Here is a 22,607-nt window from a genome sequence, read left to right as displayed (position 1 = left end):
ATAACAAAGAGATAATAACATCAAGACATCATATGCATATGGCTCATGGATTAGTGGGAACCAACAAGACAAGATTGAATGTTGAAACAGTTTCAGCAAGTATAAAACAGCAACATTAGCATAGCATGTTTGCAAGCATGGAACAGAGGCATATGATATCCAAAATTAACAAGTATGACATGTGAACCTATTACTCATAGCATACATCAAATCATGTAATTGTAGCATCTCCAAAAGAGGCACATATTAATTAATAACAAGCTCACAACATGGCATCATGGCGTTAACCGAAAACTGGAACATCATATAGGCATGTTCATGGCAATAAAAACAAATGCTACAGGACATATATAAGGCATCAAAAGGCATGGCATGATATACCATAACATGGGCAACAAAAAATGTCAACTAAGCATCTCTAGATTATGCATGGATTAATTGGTAGCATCAAACGAACATGACATCATGATATGACAGATTCAGACTTGACTGAACATTAATAGCAAGTGGACCACTTCACAAGCTTGATGCACTTACTAAAGGGCATATCAAAATACATGGATTGAACCACTGTAAAGATGGAATGATTATGCTCCTAAAACATGTAGACATGATGCTCAAAAGAAAATCACACAAAAAGATATAAAAAAGACAAGGGCAAGTTATTACAGTTTTCAACTATTAACAGCAACATGCACTTTTGCAATAGAGATTAAGATATCTAGATGAACTTCAACAGGTGAGTCAGTGGCACTAACATGTAGAGCATGAAGAGCATAACATGTTCATATCAAGATCATCACCATAGGATCAACAGAGACAAAGTTACCCCACTCACAAGACACCCAAATAATGTTAACATGCAGCAGTTTTGCAACAAAGATTGAGGCATCAATATGAAAAGTACCATGAATGCAAATGAATCCATCACGAATACCATCAAGTGATGAACATTTTGACATATTATGCATGCGAATATTTTGGCATATTATGCACGCAAAATGGAGTAACAACCACAGAGTTATGATCGTTCAAACATGTGCACATGAGATGATTCTAGAACAGACTTAGAAGAAAAAAACAAACTCATAGAAAGTCCACACGGAAGCGGAAGCGGAAGCGGATCGGGTCGGGGCAAGGTGGATCCGGGTCGGGTCCGGCGCGGAGGAGGACCCGGGCGGTGGCGGCTGAACTCCGGCAAGGTGGAGGATCCGATCTGAAGTGGATCTCGCCGGATCCGGCCGGATCCCAGCGAGGGGCGGCACGGGGCGCCGGTTGCCGGCGATGCGGGAGGCACCGCGAGGAGTAGGCAAGGCGGCGGTACAGCAGAGCTCAGGCGCGAGGCGCAGCGAGCGGGGGCGCTCGGGGCGGTGCAAGTCGGAGAAGGCGGGGCCTGGCATGGGGCGGCGGGGCGAGGAGGAGCTGGGCGGCGCGCGGGAGGCCGACGAGGTCTGCGGACATCGGCAGCGGGGCATGGTGTGCGGAGGAGGAGCGGGTTGCGTTCGTGCTCGGCGCGGGCCGGGCGGGCCGCATCGGCGGTAGGTGGCGCGACGACATGTGGAGGGCGCGGGTTGGCTCGGAGGAGGCGGCGGACACATTTGGCGGCGGGGGATGTTTTGTCCGGCGGCGCGAGAAGGATGAAGCTGTTGGCGAACGTAGCAGAAATTCAAAATTTTCCTACGTGTCACCAAGATCTATCTATGGAGAAACCAGCAACGAGGGGAAGGAGAGTGCATCTACATACCCTTGTAGATCGCAAAGCGGAAGAGTTCAAGAGAACGGGGTTGAAGGAGTCGTACTCATTGTGATCCAAATCACCGGAGATCCTAGTGCCGAACGGACAGCACCTCCGTGTTCAACACACGTACAGCCCGGTGACATCTCCCATGCCTTGATCCAGCAAGGAGAGAGGGAGAGGTTGAGGAAGACTCCATCCAGCAGCAGTACAACGGCGTGGTGGTGGTGGAGGAGCGTGGCAATCCTGCAGGGCTTCGCCAAGCACCTGCGGGAGAGGAGGAGGTGTCACGGGAGGGAGGGAGGCGCCAGGGACTCAGGTACGGCTGCCCTCCCTCCCCACCACTATATATAGGGGCAAGGGAGAGGGGGCCCGGCCCCCTCAGATCCAATCTGAGGAGGGGGCGGCGGCCAGGGGGGTTGCCTTGCCCCCCAAGGCAAGGGGGGCGCACCCCTTTAGGGTTTCCCCCAAGCCCTAGGCGCCTTGGGCCTTGGTGGGGGGCGCACCAGCCCACCTGGGGCTGGTCCCCTCCCACACTTGGCCCATGCAGCCTTCTGGGGCCGGTGGCCCCACTTGGTGGACCCCCGGGACCCTTCCCGGTGGTCCCGGTACGTTACCGATAAAACCCGAAACTTTTCCGGTGACCAAAACAAGACTTCCCATATATAAATCTTTACCTCTGGACCATTTCGGAACTCCTCGTGACGCCTGGGATCTCATCCGGGACTCCAAACAACATTCCGTAACCACATACAAACTTCCTTTTTAACCCTAGCGTCATGGAACCATTAGTGTGTAGACCCTACGGGTTCGGGAATCATGCAGACATGACCGAGGCGTTCTCCGATCAATAACCAACAGCGGGATCTGGATATCCATGTTGGCTCCCACATGTTCCATGATGATCTCATCGGATGAACCACGATGTCAAGGATTCAATCAATCCCGTATACAATTCCCTTTGTCTAGCGGTATTGTACTTGCCCGAGATTCAATCGTCGGTATCCCGATACCTTGTTCAATCTCGTTACCGACAAGTCCCTTTACTCGTTCCGTAACACATCATCCCGTGATCAACCCCTTGGTCACATTGTGCACATTATGATGATGTCCTACCGAGTGGGCCCAGAGATACCTCTCCGTTAACCGGAGTGACAAATCCCAGTCTCGATTCGTGCCAACCCAACAGACACTTTCGGAGATACCTGTAGTGCACCTTTATAGCCACCCAGTTACGTTGTGACGTTTGGTACACCCAAAGCATTCCTACGGTATCCGGGAGTTGCACAATCTCATGGTCTAAGGAAATGATACTTGACATTAGAAAAGCTTTACCATACGAACTACGATCTTTGTGCTAGGCTTAGGATTGGGTCTTGTCCATCACATCATTCTCCTAATGATGTGATCCCGTTATCAACGACATCCAATGTCCATGGTCAGGAAACCGTAACCATCTATTGATCAACGAGCTAGTCAACTAGAGGCTTACTAGGGACATGGTGTTGTCTATGTATCCACACATGTATCTGAGTTTCCTATCTATACAATTATAGCATGGATAATAAATGATTATCACGAACAAGGAAATATGATAATAACTAATTTATTATTGCCTCTAGGGCATATTTCCAATAGAATCTAGGGTTTTGATCCGAGATTTGGAAGGGGGGACCTTTATATGGGTAGAGGGAGCTAGGAGAGTCCAAATGAGGCGCGGTTTTCGCCCACACGATTGTGATCCAACGGCGGAGAGCATGGAGGGGAGTTTGATGGGCTAGTGGGCTATTGTGGAAGGGTGCTGGGCTGGAAAGAGAAGGGGGTTTCGCGGTTACACGGGTAACCATTGGGGCATCAAACGACCTCCAAATGGAACGAAATTTGACAGGCGGTCTACCGTTGATGTACAAAGACCACTCGTCAACTCTCGGTCCATTGCGAGAACGTTTTTCTATGGCTCACAAAATGAGATCTGGGAGGTGTCGCGGGTGCATGGGAGTGTGTCTGCGCTCAGAAAGGATAACGGAGGGAGCCGGGGGAACCCGAACGGATGCAGGTTTTGAAAAACATGCAGATGAAATGCACATGATGACATGGCCAAGTGCAACAGGCAAGTGAAAGACATGGCAACAACGGTGAATAACTAGAAGACACCTGGCGCATGGTCTCGGGGTGTTACACCTTGCCCTCACCTCAACCCACCCCAGGGCATACTGTCGTGACGCGACTCCCCCAGCGGGAACACCACGACAGTTGGCGCCCATCATGGGGCGCGCTTCTGCTGGAACCGCGGTCCAGGTGGGATCGTCTCCGCCACCACCACCGTGACGTCGGTCGTCCGTCGTGGCTCCCGCGCTGCAACGCCAGCACACGGCCTCAGCACACTCCCGCCGCGAGACCCTCTGCCGGACTCTTCGAGTCGCCCGCAGGATCAGAGGCTACACCTAGTGGGTGAGTTGACGCGCCCCCACTGGAAGCGAGCTATGCCGGCCGCAGCCCGCAGCCTGCCGCCATCATCAACTCCTACTACAACAATCGTGAAGACCATACGTCTGATTCTTCGAGTCGTCCGGAGGCTCAGAGGCTACACCCAGTGGGTGCGCTTGCGCGCCCCTACTAGAAACACGCCACGTCGGTCGCAGGCCCACCACCAGCTGCCATCGGGATTCATGGACAACATTTGATACATCAGCGCCCGCGGAAATCCTTCGCCTGACTATCCAAGTTGCCCGGAGGCTCGAAGCCTATTGTCGGGGCGATGACCCCTGGGTAGGATCAAGGAGACGAATCGACACTTCAAACATCGGGGCAGCCAACACCCATCGGCCCGGTTGCTTCGACCGGCTTGCCACCTGGCCGGTCCGGCAGGCTCGCCACCCGGCTGCTCCAGCCGGCCTGTTACGCGGAGTCAACCGCAGCATCATATCTTACACGACGCGGACAAGACGGCCGTGCCATGGACACTATTGCTGATAAAGAAAACACTATAACCTGCGTCGTACGTCACTTCAATTGTGCTCCAATAGTGGTGCACTATAGCCTGCATCATGCGTCACTTAATATGTCCATTCCAATAGTGTAGTTGATCATATGGGCCACCCGTTGTCCCCTAGGCACCCATTTATAAGGTGCACCAGGGGAACTCACTTGGCTGCAAGAGGCTCACGCCCGCACACTCACTCACGGCGGCTCTCATATCCCTCGCTCTGTCATTCCCACACACACAGGAGGCTAGAAGGCCATGGCTCTCCTCTCTCATACAGCTCCATGAGTGACTCTCTACAACTAGATATACTGCATATATCATCAGACATGCAGGAGTAGGGGTGTTACCTCCCCGCGAGGGCCCCGAACCTGGGTAAACAACCATGTGTTGTTTGCCAATCCCGTTCCGAATCTCCACTACAGCCTTGCCCTCACCTCAAGCCACCCCGGGGCATCTGCTGTGACGCGACTCCCCCAGCGAGACCACCATGACATTAGTCTTTTTCCTCGATGTCATAGTCCTTCCGGAATTCGTGGTCGAGCGCGAAGGTGCTGCCCATGCCGGCTTGGCCTTGCATGAAGTGGTTGCCTTGATCAAAGGTGTCGGCCATGAAGGGGGCTCGGCCGTCTTAGCTTTGGGTCTCGCAGGGATCGAAGGCAGTCGCGCCCACACCTCCTGCAAAGGTAGCGGCACCCGCACCACCTTCGAAGATGATGTTCTCGATGGTGAAATGGTTCGTAGTCTCGTCATCCGTGGCCAGCATTTTGTCGAACAGGTTGCGGGCATTGGGATGCATGTCTGTTGGGATCTATGGCCCCCGGAGGACGATCCACCGACCACAGGTGTGGCATTGAGGTCAATAGCCATGGGTGCAGGCATGGACGGCGCCACCACGCTCACCTCCAGCGAGCATTCCCTGGAGAAATGGGAGGCTTGCGGATAGGGCTAGAAGCCGGGAGTCGGCGGTGTGGCAGATGTGCGCAGCCACTCTGGCAGTGACACACGAGGAAAGGTTGACGAGTCCGTCCTGGCTGTGGCCACGGTGCCACCGACGAGCCCGTGCTGACCTGGGTTTAACATTGGGAAGAGTAGGGCCTCTCTCGTTGCCGCGGCGACTCTGGCATTGTTTTTATCTTGATATGTGGCGGCGGCTAGGGTGGCGGCGGATGCGGCTTCGAGCTTGTAGTCCCGCGCGAGCCTCCGATCGTTTCTCTTGGTCGACTGCATGGCCCCTGCTTGGGGCTGTTAAGGGCTTCTTCTAGGGCGGCGCCACCATCTTGTGGGTGGCGCGGGGCTTGTCTTTGGAGGAGGCGACGGAGGTGAGGCCTGAGGCGGTGAGGTCAGCGGTGGCATCGAGGATCGGCACATCGTCCATGGCGAGCGGCCGGGAGCACAAGCGGGCGGTAGTGTATTGGGAAAGAGGGGGAAATTGGGTGTGGCTATGGCCCCGACTGGCGGGCTAGGAAGAGAAGTAGGTGGGCATGGGCGCGTCAGTTCCGTGTCCGCGCCAATGCAAAAAGGCCTAAACTTGGACAGGGAATGGGTCAGCAGGCGGGCAAAAAGCGGGCGAGCGTCCGTTTGGATTGATGCGTTAGGCCAATTTTTCTATCCGTTTGGGTCGGCGTGTTATTTATCAGCAAGCATGATTCTCCTCTTTTACGTCTGCATCTAGCCAGTGTAGGAATCCACCAAGGAGCAAACTTCGTGTATATACATGATTTTGAGGTTATAACCAATTCGTTCTCTACCAAGTTCAACTCTGACCTGTTTATACATACGCATGTGATGTGAGATTTCAGTGAATTTGTTCATGTTGGCTCTTGCTGATTCATCCTGCTCTTTCCCAACCCATACTTGCATATTTTCATATGCCCAGCCAAGGCGAATCATTGATGCTGTTGCTAGATGATAACAAGGCCATGAGTGGACTGTTCGTCTGAGTGATTATCCAGATCTATTTGGAAGCTGGCCACCTCCACAAATCATTGGCTATTTTTTTATCGTTCAACGATGCAAGGTCTATGTGTTTTATTCCTTCAGCTAGCCCCATGCTATCAAATATTTCTGAATCTTCTCCTGACAACCATGCCTTCAACAAGGAAACGGTGCATGGACACCATTATTGCTGGATCGAACCACATAGGCTAGATAATGGGTTTTCACCCAGAAGAGAAGGACCAACTATGCTCCAGATAGTGCCTTCAACAAGGGAGCGGAACTGCCACTGCCAGGTACAACCAGCAAAGGCTAGACTTAGGTTTTCACCCTAGAATCCAAGACCTGGTATTCGGAGAGCACCACCACAGATGAAGTCCGTTTGTTGTCATCACCATAGATATTTTGTATACCCTATAATGCAATTTACTGTATTTGCAATTAACTGTCTATTTACATACACTTAAAATAGACAATTATGCATTAGAAAACCACTCATAGAGATCTCTACCATGATATTTAAAGAATTTTAAAAAGTATGAACAATGCACATGCATGATTCTAAGTGAAAACATTTATCTATAGCGACATGAATTTTTTTATTTTATTTTCCTCAGATTTATCACAGTCAATAATAATACAAACGAGGAAATCAGTGCACTTCTCTCTTGCGTGTAACCTGTCTCCATAGGTAGCATCTTTTGGTCCAACGATTCTTACAAAACTGATTAAAATTCGGAGATCTCCTTTGACACCTCCACTTCACTCCTAGACGCTTCCTCCCCTTTCTCCAGCCCAAACATGGTGTCTTACAATGGCTTATCCATAGTCTCTGGGAGGCAGAACATCAGCAGCCCACCGATGATGCCAAACATGCCAAACACTGCAAACGGCAGCCGATCCCCGAACAAGACCACCATGGGTGCTAGTATGGCACCCATTTGCGATGCTTGTGATGTGCATCCCATGGCTACAGTCCGCACCACCGTAGGGAACAACTCGGACGTGTATACTATCAACAGGTTGTATGTCCCTGACATCCCAAAGATCCCTATAACCCCACATGCCATCCTAACCACCCTAGAGTGACATGAAATTGCAGTTAGATATAGAAAATCCCCCCAAATCATCATGCCACACATATGAAATAAGAATTTTTTTGATTACCTCATGGAATTGACATCGGCAATGAGGGTGGCAGTTGTGCAAAAGACACCGCTGAGAAGCATTGTGCCAATGCCGAGCGGCTTCCTGCCGAAGTGCCGGAGCAGCCTGGCAGTGAGTAGGTACACGGGCATCTCAGCGAGAGAATTAACAACGACACCAATGTACATGTTGATTTTTATGTTGACCACATTGAGGCTCAGTCCGTAGTACACCCCTGACCAAAGGAAGCTGATCAGCACCGAGAGCACGAGCCTAACACGAGTCGTCCGTGATTGTAACACATCACAGAATCGACGATGATGACTGCTCAACCTTCTTATTGATATCGTCCTCATCGTCGAGCTTTAGCGTGAGATTGTGTGGGAAGCTTCTACGGTTAGTGGATGCGATGTCTCGCAGGACACGCTTTGCGTCGTCGGTGCGACGGCGGGTAAGGTACCAACGCGGGGACTCGGAGATGAATGGAAGGATGAAGAACATGCAGGCCCGGCCCTGAGGGGGGGCGAACGGGGCGGCCGCCCCGGGCCCCCGGTGCCAGAGGGGCCCCAAAATGCTGAGCTATTACGTATTGTCTTTGATTTTGTTTTTCCTTTTTCTACGATTTCCTTCCATAATCTGCGATGTCCTTCCTTAATCCACCATTTCCTTCATTTATTTCTATTTTCCTTCCTTACTAGCAAAGGCCCGATTGGGAAACACGTATAGGAGTTATTGTATGCGATTAGGGGTAGTTAAAATCTCCTGATTTCTTTCCTTATAATCCATTAGATTACTAGTACTACCTCAGTCTAGGTGAATAAGTCATTCGCGTAGTTCTAGGCCATCGATTTAAGGAATTAAATATGTGTTATATGTCATGAAAAATATATCACAAGATTTCTACACGGATGTAGTTTCTAAATATATATTTTTTGTCACATATAATACATATTTAAATAGTTAAATCGTCGACATAGAACTGCGCGAATGACTTATTCACCGAGACGGAGGTAGTACTAGTGTACAACCATGCGCTGAGGGAACAGATCACCCCCTGCATGGCGGTTGATATTCATGTCGTGCATGCCCCCGACGCCTAGAACAGGCTTGAGTTGGAGCAGTGCATGACCGCCGGAGACAACGACGCCGCTGCCTCCCATGCGACCATGCTGAATCTCCGAGATCATATACAAGTTACAAAGACCCGTAAAAAATGTACAAGTTATAAAGAAGAGAAGGTATGTTTCTGATATCTATTTATACAGGTAGTCTATCCCCTATGAGATTTTACCAAGATGGTTGATCAAAATTTATAAATGATTAACAACATTGCCTCTTCACTATTGCAACTAACCTGTTATAATTGACTTATTATATACTGTTTTTTTCTTTGGAATAGATACTGTTTATTCATAGGTATTGTTGGGGTTATCAAAATTTTAGTATGGCATGCTCACAGTTGAAATGCAGGAATAAGACGAAAGACTTTATTTATACATATCAAAGCAAGTGATCATAGGCAGTGGCGAATCTTGGAGGAAAATCAAGGGCAGGCTCAAAGTCAAAGGTGTGAAGAAAAATCTATTAAGTCTTAATTCTTTTGTTCAAAGAAGGCTAGAATTTGCCATAATACTACTAGGAACATGTACTATTAATTACTAATTTCTATTTTGCATTGATGAAGGGCAGGCTTGAGCCTATTAAAGCCTGCCCACTTCATTCGCCACTGATCATAGGCACTTCAATATTCTGCTAGTCTTGCCGATGAACCCACTTCTAGATTGTGATTCAAAATTTGGTTTATCTTAATTGATATATTAGTAAAGAAAGAGATTAATAAGAGAAAACCCATATTTTCTTTGGCTGGCATTCAACATATTTTCTCGTATTTTTACGTTGTTTATCTTAAGGCCCTGAGGATTGGTGGGATTGGGATCTAGTTTCGCCCCGGGCCCCGAAATCTCAGGACCGGCCCTGAGAACATGAAGGCAATAGAAGGAAGTGAGGTGACAACATAGAGGAGGCACCAAGAGGACTGGTATAGTGCGGCGATGCCAGACAGGGCCGCGATGCCGCCCGAGAAGAAGTAGCAAGTGGACATGCCCGCGCCACCACGGTAGGAGGGCCCGATGGGCTCTGTGGCAAGGACGAAAGAGAAGAGGCAAACACTTCCAGCGCTAAATCCGGTGAGAAGGCAGAAGGATGCATAAACCCAATAGTTGGGGGAGAGGGCTATGAGGAGGCTGAAAACGGCATTGAGGAAACACACCACCTGGAGGGACCCCTTCTGACCGAGGAAAGAGTCTGACATGTGTCCAAAGACACCGGCACCTACAATGAGCCATAGTATGATCAGTTCATGAAACAGTAACAAGAAAACAAATAAAAAACTGTTAGACTTAACCAGGTGTGGGTTCTGATCTTATTTACCCCAACCATTCCTAATTAGGCTAATCTTAGTGAAGAAAAATTGGGATCCATGTAGAGGAAGCGAAGCAGATATCATCACTTGTTTTTTAGAAGCATACGTTGATCACTGGTATCCTCTGATCTTTCCGTCTGTCCCCCCTAATAATCGTGTGCATAGTATGAGCCACTGAGGAGATAATGAGTGGCTATTTGTGTAACATAAAAGTAACTTGCTAATTTAAGTAAAACCAAGACCAATGGATGACAGAAAATACCCATTACTTGTTTCACATATTAATTATAGGCAGTGGTGCCGAAGTGCGTTGCAGGAAAAATGCCGTCAAGATCTTATTCGGTGGAGATAGATAAATAAGGGAAACAATATTCAACCGGCCAATCGCGCTCTAGCGTCGACCGCCTCTCTTGTCGTTGGATCTGATTTGATCTAATGGTGCACGCACGAGAAAACACATCGCAACATACCAAGTTGCAAAGAAATGACCCCAACACGTCCTGGTGGGGACTGTCTCTCCAACATGTCCTGGGTGCCATGCGTCCTGTTGGGGATCACACACCGCACGAGAGCCGCTCACCCACAATCAGAAAATAGGGCTTTCGTCCAAACTCAGTATACACATTAGTTTCGGTTGCATCACAAATCGGAACTAATGTGAGCATTAGTCCCGGTTAGAGCGGCTAAGGCATCGGGAAGGCATTTGTCCCGGTTCAAAGTCTAAAGGGTGTGATACTAAAGGTTCAGAGTCTACCCCGGTGAATCGCCTTTTCAGTTGTGTAAAAAACAAAATAAAATGATAAAAACTTCAAAAATTAAAATCCTTTGAGATATAGTTATGTTACTACATCTACTAGTTAGAAAAATTAAAAAAACTTAAATTTGGATATGTTTTGCAAAAAAATGTTATGAAAAAGTAAAACAGCCATATCTTTTGCATACGATGTCGAAAAAACCGCATAATATATCAAAAAAATCAGCACAAAAATCCACATCTGATTTCGACCTTCATAGGCTGTTTTGCAAATTTTTAGAATCCTCAAATTCTGAAATAAAAAAAAGATATCCTCAAATTTCAGTTTTTTTGAATTTTTGGTCAAACTATGGTCAAACTACTTATTCAAGAAATATTAATGTTAATAAATAATTATTTAGTTTTTTTGATTTTGGTCAAACTGTGGTCAAACTATGGTCAAATCTGGTCAAACCGTGGTCAAACTATGGTCAAGCTACTTATTCAAGAAATATTAGTGTTACTAATTAATTATTATTTTTTAGAATAACAGTTTCAAACTCAAATGGTGCTTAATGCTCAAGTTCAACTCCTAAAGGTTAATAGGATTGACAACTTAGTATTGTTAGGAAAACAACAAGTGCATACTTGGAAACTAGGTGGAATAGAATTTGAAAGTTAAGCATGCTCAGGCTGGAGTAGTGAGAGGATGGGTGACCGGCCGGGAAGTTAGACGATTTGGAATCAGTGGTTCATAATTGAGCAGTGATGAGGGATGATTCGAGATTAAATTATCAAATAATTTAGAAATTTGAAAATAAAAAATTTAAAAAAATTAAAATTTTAAAACAAAAATCCAAAAAATTCCTTAATACCGGTTTGCTTACGAACCAGGACTAAAGGAGGTTTGGGCTTTAGTCTCGACCCTTTAGTCCCAGTTCCAGAACTTAGACTAAAGGCCCTCTAGAACCGGGACTAAAGGTACCTAAAATCTTATCCTCTCGAGCGTTGTTTCCTACGTTTCTCCCTTTACCTGCATCTCCACCCAAACGCCAACCTCTCCATCCATAGCACCACGAGACGGTGTGCGGCTGCCGGTGCTGGCCCTGTCGCACTACCCACCATCCTTTGCAGCACCACGCGAGCTCTGCCAACCTTAGCAACAAGGGGATCCAAGAAGCACCGGTTTGCATCTCCCATGAACAACTCACATTGTGTTTACTAGGTACGTACCTAGACTTGGCGCTGCATCTGGTAGCCGCCACCAGCCGCCGGTCTTGACGGTGAGGTCAGCCCCCTAATAGATGTCCGTCCCACCAGCCGGCGTCATCCTCACACTAACTCCCCCTCCTAGGGCTAGAGGTGAGATGTTTTGCTTTTGCAACAAAGGGCCAGTTGCAATTGTAACAACGCTCTTGTTGCAACAGGGCAATGTTAAATCCTCACAAAAAAAATCTACAACAAAACTTATGTTACAGATTTTTTTTGCAACATGATCTATGTTTCCTACAACAAAACCTCAGTTGCAGATGTTACGCAATTCCGGGTCCGCTATCACCAGTGTTTCCGACCCACATGCGTCAACCAGGCCCAACCGAAGAGCAACACCGACTTATGACAGGCCTTGGGCCCTCTCCCCCCAAAAGACTAGCCTGTTAGGAGGGGACACCCCCGCCGTTATAAGTCGTGTTATGTCTCTCCCCACAACCAATGTGGGACTAAACCCAACAGCAGAAAATACAGCAACACCACTCGTGTTACAAAGGGAGGCTACACATGTTGTAGCACGGCGGACCTTTTCTCTTTATCCGACAACCGACACATAGCGCTGCCCAATAAATAAAGGATACAAGTGCAAGGATGTTAGCATGTCCAGTCAGTGTCGTGTCTTGCTACACAACAACATTTGCTTCGATGCCAGCTTCTGGTGACAAAACTCACTAGCACCGACAGACTGTTAGTTGATGTAGGCTCTAGCTAAGCTCACCGTCAGTTAGTTTTGCTTGCTGTTAGAGTAACAGATGCATGCCTGGTCTGTCAGGTGTTGCACGTTGTCAGGTTCAGAGTTGTGCTGCATGCACAGACTCACCGTTTCTGTTTTGCTTTGATCTTTTCTCCCCATCAGTTAGGCGCACGAAACGCAGTGGGATGGCGCGGCACAAGTGGATCGTGGCAGATGATCGGGAGTTAGTTAGCCCAGTTGTTAGCCTCTGTAAGATCCATACTTTCAGAGAGAGGAATAATAGAAAAAAAAACGTTGTCGAGTTCGACGGCACAAAACACCAGTGTCTTCTTCCTCGCGTGTGTTCATCCCTCTCTCGCTTGCTCTCTCCTCTCGATCGATCCGGCGACGACATTTGGTACAAGAGCTTCGGGTGTTCGATCCTGCGCCTTGGTGGTCGAGCGGTGTCTGATCCGCTGCGGCTATGTCGGACGACGAGAAGAAGAAGAAGGCGGCGGCAAAGGCGGCGGCGGGGCAGTCACCATCGTCCGGAGCGCCTGTCGCGCGCCTCACTGGCAGCGGTAGCGGCGAGTTCCGTCTGGTTGAGCGCGTCGTGCGCGAGGAGACGGGCGCGTCGACGATGCTCACGCGTACGAATTATCAAGAGTGGGCGCTGTTGATGCAAGTCAAGTTGCAGGTCGCCCGCGTCTGGTCCGCAGTGACCGACGCCGCCGCCGACGAGAATGACGACCGGTGCGCGCTGCATATTATCCTTACCGGCATTCCGCCGGAGATGCTTCGCGTGCTGGCTGCAAAGGACACGGCGAAGATCGCGTGGGAAACTATCAAGACCATGCGGATGGGCAGCGAGCGCGCCCGCTAGGCCAAGGCGCAGGTCCGGCGGCGGGAGTTCGAGGACCTCAGGTTCAAGGACGGGGAGACCGTCGAAGATTTCGGGCTGCGGCTCTCGGCCCTCATCGCCGATCTGGAGCTGTACGGCGACCCTGTCATCGAGCACAAGGCGGTCCAGAAATTCCTCCGCGTAGTGCCGCGGCGGTACCGCCCGATGGCCATGGCGATCGAGTCTCTGATTGATCTCAAAACCATGACCATCGAGGAGCTCGTCGGCCGCCTCTCCGCCTGTGAAGACCACTACGAGCTCGACGACAGCGCGCAATCCTCTGGGCGTCTTCTGCTCCCACGAGGAGTGGCTGGCCCGCGAGAAGCAGGGCGGCGGTGGCGGATCGTCGTCCAGCGGCGGCGCCGGCAAGAACAAGCAGCAGGCCAAGAACAAGTCCCCCGGCGGAGGCAAACCTGCGGCCAACAACGGCGGCGCTGGTGGATCCGGTGGATCGGGCGGAATGAAGAAAGGGAAATGTCACTTCTGTGGGAAACTTGGCCACTGGAAGAAAGATTGTTGGTCGTATCTTGAAAAACACGGTCAGCAAGGGAAGAAGGAACAAGCCAATCTGGTGCGCGAAGGAGGCGACGAGCATGAGCAAGGCCTGTTCATGGCCATGGTCACCCCCGGCACAGCGGCTGAACCAGTAGCACCACAGGCAGTTTTTCTCAATGAAGAAAAGGTAATCCCCGTGCCATCCCCTGACGGTCTATGGTATTTTGACACGGGTGCCACAAGTCACATGACAGGAGAGAAGAGCATGTTTGCTAAGCTTGATGAGGGCGTGCATGGCACGGTCAAATTTGGAGATGGGTCACATGTAGCAATCCGTGGTAGGGGATCCATTGTTTTCAAGTGCCAGAGTGGCGAGCAGCGTGCCTTGACAGAGGTATACTACATACCGAGCCTGCGAAGCAACATAATCTCTGTTGGTCAGTTGGACGAAGGTGGGTGTTAGATTGGGATTCAGAATGGTTTGATGACAGTACATGACCCAGCTCAACGCATACTAGCTCGTGTCCGGCGATCAAGCACTCGTTTGTACACCGGCATGCTGACCATTGACACGCCGGTGTGTCTGATGACAAAAGTGGATGATGAGACTTGGAAGTGGCATGCTAGAATGGGGTATTTGCATTTCCGAGCGCTGCGTGCCATGTCTGCAAAAGGGATGGTCCGAGGTATGCCTGAGATAGCTCACATCGAGCAGTATTGCGATGGCTGTGCACTAGGGAAACAGCATCGAGCTCCTTTCCCGCAGGCGAGTTCATATCAAGCAGAGCATGGCCTGGAGCTAGTGCATACAGATTTGTGTGGTCCGATCACGCCACCAACACCAAGAAGGAACAAATACTTCATTCTTGTTGTTGATGACTACAGCCGGTATATGTGGATTGAGCTGCTCAAGTCTAAGGATGAGGCACACACCTGTTTCAAAAGGATTCAGACCATGGCAGAAGCTGAAGGTAACTGTAAACTTCGAGCATTCAGGTCCGATCGCGGAGGGGAGTTCAACTCAACCGAATTCCAAGAGTACTGCAGTGAGAGGGGCATGAAACACTACACCACGGCGCCTTACTCTCCCCAACAGAATGGTGTGGTGGAGAGGCGAAATCAGTCCGTGGTAGAGATGGCAAGATGCCTGATGAAGAGCATGGCAGTACCTGCATATTTCTGGGGAGAGGCTGTGAAAACTGCAGTGTATCTGCTCAACAGAGCTCCCACCCGCAGCCTCGAAGGCGTCACGCCGTATGAAGCGTGGCACGGGCGAAAGCCGACGGTTCAGCATTTGCGGACTTTTGGTTGCACAGTACATGTCAAGATGTTGGGGCCGGGCATTACAAAGCTCTCTGACCGCTCCAAGCCTATGATTTTTGTCGGATATGAAGAGGGGGCGAAGTGCTACCGTGTCTATGATCCTGAAACAAAGAGGGTACAAGTCACTCGTGATGTGCTCTTCGAGGAAGGACGAGCATGGAACTGGGACGCGGTGACCGCGGCCGCGGCGCAGGTCATGCCAGACGTTTTCACTGTGGTGTACACCACAGAACCAGGTGTGGAGGAGCTGGACACCGGAGGAGTTCATGGTGGCTCGCCTAGTACGCCGCTGCCCTCGACGACACCAATTGGGATGACAGTACAGGGAGAGACGCCATTTTCACCCATGGGGGAAACAGCCACGCCAAATACAGAAGAGACTCTGAGAACGCCTGAAATTAGGTGGGCCACTCCACTGTCACAAGACAAAAACCGGCGGGACGTGGATACCGGACCAATCAGGTATCGACGCATGTCGTGCGTCATGGATGCCACAGAAGAAGATGCTGAATATGAGTATCATGAGAGCTGTCTTCTCAGTGCTGAAGAGCCGCGCGACGTTGAAGAGGCTCTGGGTGATGCACCATGGAAGGCTGCGATGGTGGAGGAGATGCGTTGCATCCATGAGAACAAGACTTGGGAACTGTCAGACCTGCCTGCCGGTAAGAAATCCATCGGGCTGAAATGGGTTTATAAAGTCAAGAGGGATCCTGCTGGCAACATCACCAAGTACAAGGCCCGTCTAGTGGCGAAGGGATACGTATAGAAGCAAGGGGTGGACTATGAGGAAGCCTTTGCGCCTGTGGCCAGACTGGAGACTGTGCGCGTTCTGCTCGCGCTCGCCGCGCACCACCGCTGGGAAGTTCACCACATGGATGTCAAGTCGGCATTCCTAAATGGTGATCTCAGTGAGGAGGTGTATGTTGACCAGCCGCCCGGATTTGCTGCGCCAGGGGAAGAGCACCGTGTACTGAGGCTGCACAAGGCGCTCTACGGCCTCTGTCAAGCGCCGAGAGCCTGGTACGCAAAGCTTCACGATTCTCTTGTCAATCTTGGGTTTGAGCGAAGTCCATTGGAACATGCAGTCTACAGGTGTGGAGATGAGTCCACTTTTCTGCTAGTTGGAGTGTATGTGGATGACCGTGTCATTACCGGCACGGACAAAGGGCTAATCAGAGAGTTCAAGGATCATATGAAGATGCTTTTCAAGATGAGTGACCTTGGATTACTATGCTACTACTTGGGGATTCAGGTATCCCAAACAGAGGGTGAAATCACACTTCATCAGCGGAGTTATGCGGAGAAAATCCTTGAGGTAGCCGGCATGGAAGAGTGCAACAGTAGCAGCACTCCAATGGAGTGTCGTTTGAAGCTCAGGAAGGAGGATGAAGGCGAGCTGTTTGATCCCAAGCTGTACCGCAGTGTGATAGGCAATCTTCGCTATCTCGTCAACACAAGACCTGACATCGCACATGCCGTGGGAATTGTAAGCAGATTCATGGAGACCCCGAGCACTCATCATTGGGCAGCCGTGAAACAGATTCTCAGGTATATTCGAGGGACGCTGGGCTACGGCTGTTGTTATCAGGCCGGGCACGGCGAGGTGAAGCTTGTTGGCTATACAGATAGTGATCATGCCGGTGACACTGAGGACCGGAAGAGCACCTCCGGCAATGTATTTTTCCTTGGCAACAATCTTGTCACTTGGAGCTCGCAGAAGCAGAAGATAGTGGCTCTCTCTTCTTGCGAGGCTGAGTACGTCGCTGCGGCCGTGGCGGCGTGCCAAGGTGTGTGGCTCTCTCGTCTGATCAGTGAGATGCTCGGGACGCCGCAGGCCAAGTTCAAGCTGTTCGTGGACAATCAAGCTGCCATTGCTCTCAGTAAAAATCCAGTCCACCATGACCGTAGCAAGCATATTGACATCAAGTATCATTACATACGTGATTGTGTGGAGAAGGGTCAGGTGGAAGTGGATCACATTCGTACCAGGGAGCAGATTGCAGATGCACTGACGAAGGCATTGGGACACAACAATTTCGTTCAGATGCGGCAGAAGCTTGGGATGATCAAGATTGATTCAGGACGTTGAGCTTAAGGGGGTGAAATGTAGGCTCTAGCTAAGCTCACCGTCAGTTAGTTTTGCTTGCTGTTAGAATAACAGATGCATGCCTGGTCTGTCAGGTGTTGCACGTTGTCAGGTTCAGAGTTGTGCTGCATGCACAGACTCACCGTTTCTGTTTTGCTTTGATCTTTTCTCCCGATCAGTTAGGCGCACGAAACGCAGCCGTGGGATGGCGCGGCACAAGTGGATCGTTGGCAGATAATCGAGAGTTAGTTAGCCCAGTTGTTAGCCTCTGTAATACCCATACTTTCAGAGAGAGGAATAATAGAAAAAAAACGCTGTCGAGTTCGACGGCACAAAACACCAGTGTCTTCTTCCTCGCGTGTGTTCATCCCTCTCTCGCTTGCTCTCTCCTCTCCATCGATCCGGCAACGACAGTAGAGACAGTTTCTAATGTCCTATTAGTTGGGAAACCCAATATATAGTGATTGATCGTCCGTCAGGAATGCAAGAGCATTCGCTATCAAACTTCATTGTGTCCAATCTCTCCTCCTTGTGAGGACCCGTTGCATTTCAAGTGTGTCTTGGTCGTCTGCGAATCTACATGAAAGAATCAAGTTCAAATATGTAAGACGGTGAATCAGTGAAGCCGTTACTCTTCCATGAGGCCATGTGATCATGTCCCTACATGATGTTGGATTGGATGGTGTATTCCATAATGCAGTGGGCGTGTATATTGTGCTAGGAGCTGGATGGTGTAATTAACAAGACGGTGTGTTCTCCAAGGTTCTTCGCGTGACTAAGTAGTCCATAACATACTTGAGTTGGTATGTGAATTCACCAGGTTGAAACTGAACGAGAATAATCTGGTCTGATATTATCGATCGAAGTCGGGGACGAAAGATAGATGCCAGCGGCTCCTGTACGGACAGGCACTGCGGGCAATTCTGGCGATGGTTGCGGCGATTCCGCGGCTGCCCTAGTTTCTGGTGGCACGACGAGCGCGTCCTGGTCTCGGGGGGCGGGGGGCCGCGGCTGCCTCGACGGCGCACCGACGGTAGGGCGGTTCCTCCCTGGCCGCGGACCGATGGGCGTGGAGCCGTTTCTGAGCGCTAGCGGATGAGGTCTCTAACAACGACGAGGAGGTGACTGCGTGTGAAGAGGTGGGGCCAGCGGTGGGCGGCCGTGCGGCGTGCTCGGTTGGCGACTTATTGTCGTGCGCGGAGGAGCTCGGGGGCTCCTTCAAGGCCGGACGACGGCGTGCTTTTGCGCCCGGTGGCCGCAGTCCATGGCGGGCTGCGGTGCCTGCTGGCGTGGGGGCCCGTGCGACTCCAGTGAGGGAGGGACGAGGGCGGCCTGAAGCCACGGTTGCTGGCCTGCTCTTGCTCCCTGACCATGGTCAGCTCTAGTCGGCGCTGGTTGCCCCGGCGGCGGCGACAGCGGCGCAGGCGGATCCGGATGCTCCGCGGCCTAGGGTTGGGGACGAGTCTCTCGGGTCGTCTCTGGGCCAGGCTGATCGGGTGGGCTGCGGCCCACCTCATGAGCCAACGCCCGCGGTGGCCTAACCCGTGGTGGTGTCCGCGGTGCAGTTGGACGCTTTTGTCCACCGGGCCCAGCCCGGCCCTCCGGTGAGAGCCCAACCCACTTCCAGCCTCTCCCAGCCATATAAGTGGCTCTGGCTGCCTCGTGGAACCCTAGACATCTCGTTAGGCTTTCCTGCCTCCAAATCGAAGGTGCGGCACTTCGGCCACTCCGCTCGTTTCCTCACTCTCACCCCCCCTCCTCCTCTGGTGCGCTCGTTCGCTGAAGTGGTGGCGACGGGATCCAAGCAAGACCGCAGGGTGGAGAAGCCGCCCATAGAACCGTCTCGGGACCAAGACTGTGCGCGGCGCCAAGGCTCCTCGGCGCAGGGGGTGGACCGTGTTGACGATGAGGGCGGTTCGGCGCCGCCGCCCACATGGTGGCTCAAGGAGCAGGAATGCAAAAAAAGAAGAAATAGGAGTAGAAGAAGCGCGGCCTCGAGCTCAAGCGCAGGGTGTTGCAGGCGTCCCAGGGCGGCGACCGCGTCGGCGACCCTTTCACAAAGAAGAAGAAATCCAAGCCTGCGGGGGCGGCGGCCTCCAAACCGCCCCTCCCGCCCAGATATGAGGTGCGGTCTTCGTCCAAGGGCACGGAGGGGGAGCCGATCCCCATCGCAGAAGCTGATGGCCTGGAGTGTTTCAGGTGTGGCCGCACAGGGCATTTCCAGAATCTATGCACCTTCAAGCCTCTCTGTGTCGTGTGCACCAAGGAGGGCCACACCTCGGCTCAATGCCCGACTCGTGGCATGCCGCTGCTCCTCAAAACCATGGGGCACACCATCTCCGGCGAAGGTTTCTTTTGCCTCCAATATCCAGAAGATGTGAGGGATGAGCCTCAGATCCTGTTGGGGGCCAACATGGCGGTGCTCACGGCACCATCCGGCATGCTCTCGAAGGCGATTCTAGAAGTTGAGCTACCGCATCTGTTTGAGGGCTCCTTGGATTGGCAAATCTCCCTCCTCGACGGCGGTGCGTACTCGGTGGTCTTCCCAGATCCAGCCATGCTCAGGATGGCCACGCGGAGTGGCAAGCTTTATCTCTCCCTTAACAACCTCATGGTCGACATTCGCAATGCAGTCCTTGACGCGCCCAAGGGGATGGAGATGCCCGAGGTTTGGGTCAAACTGGGCGGAGTGCCACCTAAGCAGTGGCACTTTGCCTGGCTCATGGCGGCCACCATGATGCTAGGAAGACCTCTGCTGGTCGATGAGAAGTCGTTGGTCCGTCTGGGGCCGGTCCGTATGCGTTTCGCATGCCGCAATCCACGCAAGCTCAAGGGCGCGGTCTAGATTTGGTTCAACGACAAAGGATTCAACATCTCTGTCGATCCAGAGCTTCCTGCGGAGCCTCTCACGACGCATGCCCTCCCTTCCCTGCCTCCTCCACCTCCCAACCACGGCAAGGACCACGACGGCCCGGGGCGGGATGGCGACAAGGACCTTGATGCAAGTATGGAGGACGACTCCATTGACACGGTGGCGTGGGAGAACTTGGGCATCACTAACAAGGACGGGGAGGTGTATGGTGTGCAGTTGAACATGCAGGAGTAGTCTCATGAGGGGAGGTCTACTGGGATGGAGCAATAGATATTATTGGGCTCCAGGAAAGGATCAAAGCCGAGTTCCGACACCAAGATATCCTATCTGTAGATCCGCTTGAGCGCTTTGTCTGGCATCATAGTCTGGCAATGGGTCATTCTGGTGGCATGCTGCTTGGTTTCTGTAGCGCCACGTTTGAGGTTTTAACCTGGGAGGTTGGCACCTTCTTTATTGCTGCCAACATTCGCGTGGGTGCATCGCTCCGTGAGCTGATGATTGTGCAAGTTTACGGACCAGCAGACCACTCGCGCTCGGCTGAGTTCTTGGGAGAACTCGAAGCTAAGGTGCTTGCGGTATCGGCTGCCCAGATCCCCCTGATGGTGGGTGGCGATTTCAACCTGATACGCTCGCGTGGTGATAAGAACAACGATAACATAAACTGGCCAAGGGTGGCCATGTTTAAAAACATTATTGCGAAGATGGCACTTAGGGAAGTGGCCAGAACAGGGGCTAGATATACCTGGACTAATAAACAACTAGCCCCGGTGCGATCCGTCTTGGACCGTGTCTTCATGTCTCCGGACTGGGAAGTGGTGTTCCCTCTCTGCTCGCTCCTTGCAGAAACAGGGATCGAATCGGATCATGTGCCCCTGATTCAAAGATAGGATTAGGCGCAGCCCGCATTTTTTCTTTGAAACCGCGTGGTTTGAGGTACCGGATTTTGACACCATCTTTAGGGAGAGATGGTGGCGATGTGTACAACTTGGAGGCCAGCAACATGACCCAATGGAGTTTTGGAATGCGGTTGGGGGCCGCCTCCGAGCGTGCCTCAAAGGATGGCGTGCAAACCAGGGGCATGATGACAAGGTACTCAGGGCGCGCCTATTCAACGATATCGCGCTGCTCGATTCCCAGGCGGCCGCAAGACCATTCCATTCTATGAGCAAGAGTGGTCTCATCGGTATGCCCTGGAGGGGCATGTCGAAGCGTTGCTGCATTCTGAGGAGGAATATTGGAGGCGTTGGGGAGGCCTCAAGTGGACGCTCAAAGGGGACGTGAACACTAAATATTTTCACGTGTACGCGAACGGGAGGCATCAGAATGCTCGATTCTCAGGCTACAGTTGGAGCAGGGGCTCCAGCTGCATCAGTTAGAGATATCCAAACACATCTACGACTTTTACATTAGTATGATGGGGACCATGGAAGTTCAGCGCGCACGCTTGAGTGCGGACGCCTGGCTTCCATTCCAAAGGGTCCAAGATTGCGATAACGACAAGTTGCGACTCGCGTTTCTCCCCAAGGAGATTGGCGATGCGCTCCTCAGCGTGAAATCAAACACGGCTCCGGGTCCTGACGGGTGGCCGCTGGCGATGTTCAAGCACTTTTGGCCGCTGCTGCACGAACCCAGTTTCGAAGTATGTAATGGTTTCATGCGCGGCTTCATGGACATAGCTAGGCTCAAGTACGGCGTGCTTCCACTGATTCCCAAAGTGTCTGGGGCAGAGAACATTCGTCAGTACAGACCCATTGCGCTCATAAAATCTGGGCTAAAGCGTGTGCCACTCGTCAAACACCGATCGCACACCGTACCATTAGTAGAACACAATCCGCTTTTATCCGTGGTCGACACATTCTAGAGGGCCCGTTAGCCCTGCAAGAGATTCTACACAAGCTAAAGCGTACGCACGAACCGGCTACCTCCTGAAACTAGATTTCGAGAAGGCGTACGATCGTGTCAATTGGGACTTCTTACGCCAGGTGCTCATCAGTTGAGGTTTCTCGCCTCTGTGGATGCACCGAGTCATGC

At 51.3% G+C, this 22,607-nt stretch overlaps 1 pseudogene; it reads right to left on the bottom strand.

The window, feature by feature from the left end:
• Nucleotides 1–7,475: 7,475 nt before the first annotated feature.
• Nucleotides 7,476–22,607, bottom strand: part of LOC123068008 (organic cation/carnitine transporter 4-like) — a 52,723-nt pseudogene continuing 37,591 nt past the window's right edge.

The sequence above is a fragment of the Triticum aestivum genome, chromosome 3B, assembly GCF_018294505.1.
Source record: "Triticum aestivum cultivar Chinese Spring chromosome 3B, IWGSC CS RefSeq v2.1, whole genome shotgun sequence".
In the NCBI taxonomy this organism is placed as follows: domain Eukaryota; kingdom Viridiplantae; phylum Streptophyta; class Magnoliopsida; order Poales; family Poaceae; genus Triticum; species Triticum aestivum.
The sequence above is the reverse complement of the archived record's forward strand: the minus strand, read 5'-3'. Positions and strand labels throughout refer to the sequence as shown.